Here is a 9,932-nt window from a genome sequence, read left to right on the forward strand (position 1 = left end):
TTTAATCCAAACTTTTTTGATAAATAGAAATGATAATACATTTTTTTCCCCATCGGCATGTATTTCATGAATTACATTTTATTTCTTCTTTGTAGATGTATTTTAGGTGGGACAATATTACAGTATTGTTTTTTCATATCGGCATGTATTTTATGTGAAAATCGTAAAGGTCCGAGTAATTAAATTGACTACATTGTAGTTTTTTAAAAATATTTTGATACATTAACTAAGTTGTAGTCTATTTTAATGTACCTACACTTAAGACTATGACGAGAGGTTGAGCCGGAGCCGTAAGGCCCAGTAATACCTAATCATTGTTATAAAAAAAGATGCACTTTGTCTCCTTGATCAAAGAGTCATCAGTGAAGAGGATTTACGGAAAATCGTCATCTGGCGGTCGGGAACATCCAGATGAGTTTGACTTGGACGGCTAGGAAAGAGCCGAAAGACTCACGGTTTTAACAATTCGTACCAATTTGTTCTGTTCTGTATACGGAGATTTCTCAAGATTTCTCAAACACATCTTTTCTCTTTTTCCTCTGAAACCACTACGAGCAGAATACTAGCTTTTTTTTTTCTCTCTGATCCGCAGGTGTTAACATCAGGGGAAGGTGATGTAGCTTTTTGTCTGAATCTCGAAATAATTGCAGCGAATCCTTCTCATCAGATAATTTAGAGAAAGCATAAAATTGTATTAACACCTAATTTTTCTAGAATTTTTGATTCGTCGTTATTTTCAATTACTAGAGTTCCTCCTGTTTATGGGTCCGTCCTGATAAGATTCGCAATATTGTTGCAATTTAGATTTAAAGTACGAATCATTACAGATTGACTGCAAACACATTGTTCTTATCGAATCTTTTCACTATTTGTTTGAGGAATCTAGATATATTCGTAATTAGGTTTTGGTTTGTATCTCTCTCCCATAAATTTTTTTTTTCTGCTAACATGATTCTTCTCTTCGCTCGCGAAGAAACTCTGAATTTTGAGATTTAAGTTTCCTTATGGGCTTTATGTTTGCAGGAAATTTAGGAGGCAAAAGACGATGAGAGGAAAAGAAGAAGAAGATGGACATGTGGAAACTTTGTGTGTTTCAGAGAACAATTAGCTTCTCAGATCCGTCCACTCAGTGAGAGGCACTACCACCACCACCACCCATTCTCATCAACAAAAATTGATATCAAATAATGCATCTATCAAATTTTGGGTTCAAATTATTGATAAAATCGGTGATTTTGGGGGTTTGGAACAAGAAGTTAGGTCAAGTGATCGTGCTGAGTCCTCAATTTCTACATGTGATTTTGAAGAAGGAAAACTCCAGGTACAGTCCTACCGCTATCTCTCTCTCTCTCTCTTTTTTTTTTCTTTTTTTTTTCCATCGGAGCTCTTTTGACATGATTTGGTCCTCCGACTTCCTTTGAAATTAGTTCTAGACCATGGTCGGATTAAGCTAAATGACAAATCGATGGTTCATAATTTTGTTTGTAATAGGAGGACGAAAAGTCTGGAATTCTTCTAATTACTCAATTCAAGCTTGAAAAATTTGATCTTCCTCCCATCACTTAATTTACTGTGTTACATCCAAAATCACGGATTAATTGTCACATGATTTAGTCAATATATTCCTAACAATCTTTGTTTTTGTTTTTGTTGTTTGATTTTGCAATACAGTGAGTGGTGAAGTTGATACCTCGAAAGGACACCTTGGAGATGGAGATTACTACACCCGAAGAGGTTGCTGAAAATTTCAAAATTCGCATTGGTTTCAGAGGTCCAAGAGAGATCTGTCAATAGTTATTATGTGGGAGATCGTTAGAAAACTGTAGACAGGTTTAGCAGCACAATCAGTAGGATGTGGTTTGATTGTTCATGTTTGTCTAAGGTTCTAGATGATGACAAGGTCTGACATGAGGAACTTATTGCCTATATCGATAAGAAAAAGAAGAGATACAAATGGGTACTTTATTGAGTCTCTTGGGATAGAAATAAAGATGTTCAAATCCGTTTATTCAGTATCATCTGAAGTACTTTGTTTTGTCTTTTTCTTAAAAGTATATTCTGGGATTGCAGAAGCTATTAGGAATTCTTGATATTCCAGAATTCCTCAAAGGGATATTCCTTATGGTTTCTTAAGAAGGGATGTTGCTTCCGTCTGTCTGGATATCTCTTTGAAGAAACTATTAGGAATTCTTGATGCAAAGGAAGCCGACAAACATATCTGTGGAATGATGTATTTTCGTGCAGTGCATTTAGAGTAGTATGTCCATGAACAATGGGATCTGAATATTTTGGTCCTAACTATTTATAGTCTTGGATCAATAAATGACTAAATTAGCTGTTTTAAACTATCGGCTAAGAATAGTAAGCGTTATTCTAAATATGACCTGTGAGCAATTTCTTTTTTATATGCTGATACCATTTTCTAGAGCACTTGCATTTCATTGTTCTTTTATTCCTTAAGGATGCCATTTTCCAATCTAAATTGTATAATGTATGATTTTTGGTTGCAGCCGCTGTAAGCACTCAATGGTGACATCGGATTGGGTTATGTTTTCATTCTTCGAGCCAAGGCAGAAAGCTGACCAGGTAAGCTTTATATGAATTTTTAAGAAATATTTGGTTATGTGGACTGATGAGCTTTATACGAGGAATTTCTAAGAAATATTTAGTTATGTGGACCGATGACTGTGCCAGATACAATCTCTTCTTGCTGTACCCAAATACAGTTTGTTGATTTTTTTTCCAGGGGTTCTACTTTGTGCTTTAGGAGATAATACAGAATCACATAGATGATGATGAGAGGAATAGAAGGTTTACGTATAAACCCTAAAATTATATTCTAAGTTTTTTTTTTCTTAATTCTTCTGATTAAGTTTATACGCTATTCATTATTTGAGGGGTAAATCAATGGTCGCCTAATAAGATTCGTAAAGATTATTGTAGTTAAACATTCTAAGAAAGGAGACATCAATGGTAAATTTTGGTTAGCATTCAACTCTTTTCTTCATTCAATTATTTTTCTTAATTCAGTTATCTTTCTGCTGGATTTTTTTTCATTACCTTATTTCCTGCTGGATTTTTCTTTTTTCTTTTTTAGTATTTGGGAGCTGTTTTTCTCTCGCAATTCTAATTATTCTTATTGCTTTTTTTTTGTAGGTAGAACCATGGTTTTCTCTCCTTTTGGTGTTGCTTTATTTTCTCTCGCTGATGTACCTATGGAATCCATTAAAAGTAGATTACTGTGTAGAATAGGCTTTCATTGGTGTTGCCTTTTGCCGGGTGTTGTTTTTGCTGCTCAAAACCACCGTTACTCCATAGGTTTATAGAGGAAACGGGATCCACACGTGATGAGTTGCCATCGGGATTGCTAGCCCGAAATTTCTTTATATTTTTGTTGGATGGAAACATTGATGTGTATTTAGCTATGAATTGACGGCATCTTAATTTCGCATTGTTTGTAGGGTTTGAGATCGAAAATGCTATATAAACAGCCGAGTGACAGCTGAATAACAACGGTAGTGATGTGGCAACGCTGGGTAGGAAAGACACGACTTTCTCTCTATTCCACGTCACATAAATCAAATACAGAAATTTACTTGAACAAAACCATCCAAGTTAATTCGCAATCGCATCATACTTTGATTAAAGGCGCTGACGCTTTTACTTGTTAATCTATTACTGTATGTGTGAAGATGATTATCTGTATGTGCTAAGACGATTATCCAAAAGGAACCACCTCAAACATAACTGAAACATCTAATAAACTCTCTAATCCTAGTTTTACTCTTCCAGATTGCTGTCATCTAAGTTATGTTGTTAAAATAAATAAATAAAGCTAATGATTTTGATAATTAGGAAACAACTCTAATTAGAGGTATATATCAAAGAACTGATATCGTTTTCATCAAGGGTTTTTAGAACCCTAGTTTTGCTTCACAAAACTGAAGAAGCGAAAGATCGAAATTTTGCTTTCCAGATCGAAAAATCTGATGTTTTGACTGTTCATCAACCAATAGATAGAACCAATGGTACATACACATAAGAAATCTGTAAAAAAAAATTATACTTGAATTCTGTAAAAAAAAATCTACAAGAAATCTGTGATTTTTTTCTACTTAATTCATGCGACGTGGCGGAGATAAAAACTACACCTATTCATCGACATAGGTGCCACATCATCACCCGCTGTTATTCAGCGGTCAAACAGCTGTTCATGTAGCACGGTTGGGTTTGAGATCGACCAGGTCCAATTGCGGTCTGGGGTTCTTGATTATATTTTTAGCTGAATTGTCTTATCTTGGCTACTACCGCTAACCATGTTCTCTCGAACTTCTTGGTTATTGGGGTTAGCAGAAGTTGGCAGTGCAGGACAACTTAGTGGCTAAAAACAAGGGCTGTTAATAAAGCAAAATCTATGATATAACACAAAATGATTTGTTTGGTGTCTATGGTTGGTCTCTTTTCTAGACCAAAATGCCCCTCCGGGGTTTTTCTTTTTTCATTGCCTGTCCATCAGATTTTGGTAGATGTTAACAACTCGAAGGGTAAATAGGCATCCTCTGCTTTGTCAAAACTAAATCATCGTTTTTCTTCCTCGATCGTAATCAGAGGAACACCATCACCACCATTATAAACCAGACCGCCATCAGTTTCATCTTCTCCCACAAAATCCACCACAGCATGGCCACCATTCTAGAAAAAACCACCACCACTTCATTACTCTCTTCTTCTCCTCCGAATTGTTGTTGTTTGCCCAGTTTTCCCCCAATTTTATGCCCTAATCTAATTGTAACATCAACTCTCCCAACAATTTTCCTCCCCATTCATTTTATTCAACCTTCTTTTCTATTTGCTCTAAGTCACGCCCTAATAATAAGCCCTAATATAAAAAAGCAACACCGTTACAGACAACTGCAATTGAAACAGAAAATTGGCATGAATTGAAATTGGATTTGTCAAATTGGTTTCTCACCAACTTCGGTTCGATTTCGATTCATACTAATTTCATTTTGATACAGAAGATACAGCTTCGTATCACTATCAATTTTTCTGTTCCTCAAAAGATCTCAAAGCCCATCTTCATTATTTGATTACATCTACAGATTTTAAAGGAAGGCGATGAATCTTCAAAGACGTTGGTAAGAACTACTTCCAAAATCGGTCAATTCCACGCCCTAAGTGAAATTTTGCTTACCGAGTTCTTTGGATTTTTCCTTTCTTTCTGAATTCTTTTTGCTTTCTGAATCTTTATTGTGTCTGTTTCCCTTTACTGAACTCCATTTTTTAGATGTAGTAGTACTGAAGATTTATTCAATATTTAAGTTTGTGAACATTGGTTGTTTGTATAATTTTAGTAAGATGAAGTAGAAATGTGATAAAGGAATCTGTGACTCTATGAAATGAATGCAATTTGAGGTATGAAAAATGTCTACTTTGGATGCGTTTAATCCTAAGTTTCTCTTTGCACCAGTTTAGCACTTTTGATTGGGAAGCATATTTACTTTTAAATTTTACTGTTAGAAATACCAATTTCGAGTAAGAAATTTCCCGCGTACTGATTTGTAGCCTGGCAAACTTCTACTGTATAGGTACTGGGTAGGACCATTGATTTAAGGAGCCTAATCGCTGAACAGATGAGCAAAATGTTTAGAGATAATCTATGATTGCCGTGGATAATCCGTGATGAGCAAAATATTCAGAGATCAGGGTATGTGGGGTTTTGATGAGATACCAAATTATGTTTTTCTAACCCGACGAAGAACAATTTGTGGTAAGAAGTTATGACGCATATCATAATTAGCAACCATTTTTCGAGTTTTATATTTTACTTCTGATCCTAATTTTAGTTTTGGTATGATTTCTACTTTTTGTACCATGCCTGATTTGAATTAGAGCTTCAATTTATATGCAAAAGAGAATTCAGAACATAGAATATACTAAACATAAGCAGTGGATGAATCTTTGCAATATATATCGGTAGAAGAAGAAATAGATGGAAAAATAATTTCACCTGAATCACTGTTTTAGTGTTATGTAGTTCACAGAGAATGGTTTCATAGGGGTCAGCTGGATGACAGCACAGGATAGATGTCTGTAAATGTACACCAAACTCATTTTTATTTTTCCCATAATCAGTGTTTTAGTGCTATGTAATTTCACTTGAATTTTGATCCCAGTTTTCTTTTTACCAGACATTAGTAGAAGATATTATATATTTTTTGTTTGCATACAAGGTGGCATTGGCTTTCTATGGTTGGAACGAGTAAAAAGTTCATTTTGGTTTTTGTCTTTTTTTTTCATGGTATGTGGTTCACATTTAAAGAGATGAGATTACAAAGGTCATGAATAAAGTGCGGGAAATCCACCAGCAATGTTTCCACTTACCCTTCCCTTTGATGTTCAAATATTTTTGAATCACTTTTTGCTTTGGTTTGTTTTGTAAATGGAAGATTCTGGGTCTGTGAGGTTTCTTTGTTGTTTAGGGTCTAGCTTGAACCATCGATTGAGACACAATTTTTAATAGATTTTGATTTGAGTTTTGGAAGTTTAAACTACAGAAGTGGGGGTATTTGTAATAATATATCAGGAACAAGAGTGCTCTGTAGTTGGGCACAGTCTTGCAGTTAATTCTAACTAAAATCTTTTGGATAATAGCGATCATTTTGCATATACTGCAGGAAACAGTATTGGAGAAATGTATGGACTATTGCCAAGAAGCCGAAATTGGAAGTAAGAGAATTCTGCCAAATTCAAGTTTTGTTGCCGCTACGTAAATGTGGTTAAAATTATAATACAAAAAAAGATTGGATCTACACATTCTATTACATATTGCCATGTTATTTTAAGGACAATCTGAACAACATTGGTTTCTTCACAATTTTGATATTACATGTAATTGCGGTAATTGCTGATACCAACAGTATGTTCGAGCATAAACTAAAGACCTTGCTGGTGCCATTACAGCACCAGCACGGCAGCACCCCTTCCGCCCCCGTGCCATTATGGCACGGGCAATCCACTAGTTATCAATATAAGAAACAGACATCCAACAGTTGCAACATCATCATCATCATAATGGCCATTAGAGTATGGTTGCATATTAAACATTTTACTTTCTATTGTGTTCTTATGCAATGCCACGTATCATAGAAAAAATTAATGGCACAACAAATGAGGTATTCAGCTCAAGCTTCGGCGACGAGAGGCATTAAACAAGGTATGCAAAATTCTGAAGCTCATGTAAATCAAAATAAGCATCGTGGCAGTTCAATGCCGATGTTGATAAGTTAATAACGGTTTGCCGTAAACATATGGAGGCAACAGTGACGTGATGGACAGTCCAGTGGTGCCAAACTCCCATGCTCATTCCAGCGTCCCAATCTATTGTTAAGAAGAGACATCGATTCAGTATATACTGGCATATGACCCAGAGATACCAACATGTGTGAAGACTAAAGTTGGCTTGAGTCCATCAATTTAAGAAGAAATAATGGCGGCATCTGCGATAGGCTCTTTCTTATGGACGTGGGAGAATGTCCTGAAGCCTAAGGAACATGAGACTTGAAAGCGGATCCATAGAGTAAGGAGCTTGCAGATAGCTTACTAAAGGTATATCTCTTTTGCCAATTAATAATTACAGGTGGATATTTCAGTATTAGGATTTGGGCGTCTACAGGTTTGTAGAAAGTACTGTGTTAATGTAGGTTAAAGGTCATACCCAAGAACGAACATACCATGTTATGTTTCTGCCACATGCTACCTAAACCACAAATAATAACACACATATTAGTCGATCTACATAAAATTGAATAAAAATTCACATACGATGTTGTGTTACTGCTATTTTTACATATATAATAGAAACAAATTGCTAATTTTGCTTTCAGGAGATTTCACAATATTCTACAATAAAGAATGTGTTGTATTAAGAGAAGTTCAAGTGCATAAGTTTGTTTACAATAAAGAATGTGAAATACTAATTGCATAAGACATACTGTAGTTTTCTTGCAACGTTTAAAATAAATTTGTCATGCAGTGGATAGAATTAGGAGGTTAAAGCTAATGAACACATATTTTGATCTACTCAAATTTGTTATGATTGACCCCGCTATAGTGTACGTCAACTGCTCCAGTATTTTATGTGTTAGTACTTAGTAGTTCAAGAATAAAGTAGAATTTCAATACTGTTGATGGGATTGCAAGGGACAGCATTTGATACCTTATTTTGTGAACATGCCCTGGAGTCCAATCAAACTGAACATGCCCTAGAATTTCAGCTGGTGGTAAGTCACAGTAATTAGAATACATTGTTTTTGGATATGTGGCTTACGCTTGCGATTTCTTTGCATTTTGTCCCGTGAACCATGATTTTCTTGCTGTTGGGACGACATTTTTTCCTCCTGGATTTAGGTAGAGGGGTTAGTTTCGCAGTGGTGGATCTTTCAGTCTCATGTTTAACATAGCTGTTGTAGATCTTGGTGGATCTAAAGGGCTTTCCATTAGTGTGTGTGAGACACACGTATGTCAGTTTTTTCAACTGTAATAACAGTTAGGTGATTAGTTGGTTATTGAGTTAAAAGCATTTGGGAGAGTGTAATTACTGTTAGTTGTTTGTATACGTAGTACAGTGTAATGTCCTTATTTAATGAGTGAAAATCTGTTCAATGGTTGCAGGTGGGAGAGGATCCGGAACCAAGGATTCAGCTTCCCACTTGAATGAACAGATGCGAAAATCTTAGAAATCTCATCTCAACTGTGTATTGGGGGATTGATGAAATGAACACGGCCATACAAAATTATCTGACTGAGAGAACGTTTTTTATGCCTACGAAATGATGACTTGATGGTGATCAAGCAGTTAATACTCCAGATTGATTGGGGTAAATACCATTCATACATGTCAGTAGACAATACTCCAGATTGATTGTGGTAAATACCATCCATACATGGCAGTAGACAATCTGGCAGACAATGATGATAAGGAATCACTGATTTGGCTATGAAAATGACAAGAAAACAGTTCCCAGTAATTAAGGTTAGCTTATGCATCTACCAGATCATCCTCTACTATAATGTCCACAGTTCGTGGTATCTGACCAGGGGCATTTTCCTCAGAAACTTCTTGCATGGACAACGTTTGGTGATCTTTGTATTTGCATAATCCATACTCAGTTAAGTTGCCATTGTCATCCTAAAATTTAGCTGATTAATTAAATACTCTTTTTGTACGGAAATTAAAAAACATCACATCAGAAAGAAAAAATTACCCGTAGGGGAAACACAGATCCAGTCAGTCAGCCTATACTCGAAGTAATGTCTCGATATTCACGTGCTGTACACTTTTTACTTGGGTCTAACAAGAGTGCCTAGAATGACAAAAACAAAAAAAGAGGAGAAAATGAGTATGGATACACCCCCTGCCTAGGCACTTTAGCAATTCCCAGTATTCTACTGATCGGCAATTAGTTGGAGCCTACAACCCCGGCTATAGCCACCTAAATTCTTTTGGAAATTACCTAATCACAGCTAAGGCCTAAGAGGATTACATCTGCCTCTAGCCGAGCTAATATAATTAGATTTTCTATTGTAATTTGATTTCCTATTGGAAAATGCTTCATAGATATCCTAGTACAATTAGATTTCTTATTGCCGTATACTAAAAGAATGTAAGGGCCCACAAAACACTAGGGCATTCTCAAGAGACCACTAGAACATGCTCAAGAGGCACAGACAGGCTGCAAGTCTCGACTAATTTGACGAGACCAGCAAAACAAAGGACATGCTTAAGCGTTTGGGGCTGTAAGCCCCGATTAATTTGACCCGGCCGATAAAATATTAGGATATGCTTAAAAGGCCACGGCAGGGGCCGTAAGCCTCGATTAATTTGACCCGAGCAACGAAACACCAGGACATGTTTAAGAGGCCACAGACGG

General features: G+C 36.0%; 2 long non-coding RNA genes across 16 annotated transcripts; both read left to right on the forward strand.

Annotated features, from left to right (window-relative positions):
- Positions 1 to 430: 430 nt before the first annotated feature.
- On the forward strand, positions 431 to 3,562 carry LOC113333727. 12 transcript variants are annotated; one of them, XR_003352275.1, is made up of 5 exons: positions 698 to 1,321; positions 1,672 to 1,734; positions 2,511 to 2,586; positions 2,747 to 2,983; positions 3,157 to 3,562. It is a non-coding gene; the product is annotated as an uncharacterized LOC113333727 (long non-coding RNA). The 12 variants fall into 12 exon arrangements; XR_003352271.1 differs by adding an exon at positions 431 to 691 and having other exon boundaries at positions 1,024 to 1,321; positions 1,672 to 2,983; XR_003352266.1 differs by adding an exon at positions 436 to 611 and having other exon boundaries at positions 1,024 to 1,321; positions 1,672 to 2,983.
- A 919-nt stretch (positions 3,563 to 4,481) lies between these two features.
- On the forward strand, positions 4,482 to 9,370 carry LOC113333803. 4 transcript variants are annotated; one of them, XR_003352369.1, is made up of 6 exons: positions 4,490 to 5,138; positions 5,589 to 5,770; positions 6,678 to 6,729; positions 7,150 to 7,216; positions 7,324 to 7,608; positions 8,674 to 9,363. It is a non-coding gene; the product is annotated as an uncharacterized LOC113333803 (long non-coding RNA). The 4 variants fall into 4 exon arrangements; XR_003352372.1 differs by having other exon boundaries at positions 4,482 to 5,138; positions 6,678 to 7,216; positions 7,317 to 7,608; positions 8,674 to 9,370; XR_003352368.1 differs by having other exon boundaries at positions 4,484 to 5,138; positions 6,678 to 7,216; positions 8,674 to 9,365.
- The last annotated feature ends 562 nt before the right edge of the window (positions 9,371 to 9,932 follow it).

Source organism: Papaver somniferum, unplaced genomic scaffold (assembly GCF_003573695.1).
Source record: "Papaver somniferum cultivar HN1 unplaced genomic scaffold, ASM357369v1 unplaced-scaffold_133, whole genome shotgun sequence".
Taxonomy (NCBI): domain Eukaryota; kingdom Viridiplantae; phylum Streptophyta; class Magnoliopsida; order Ranunculales; family Papaveraceae; genus Papaver; species Papaver somniferum.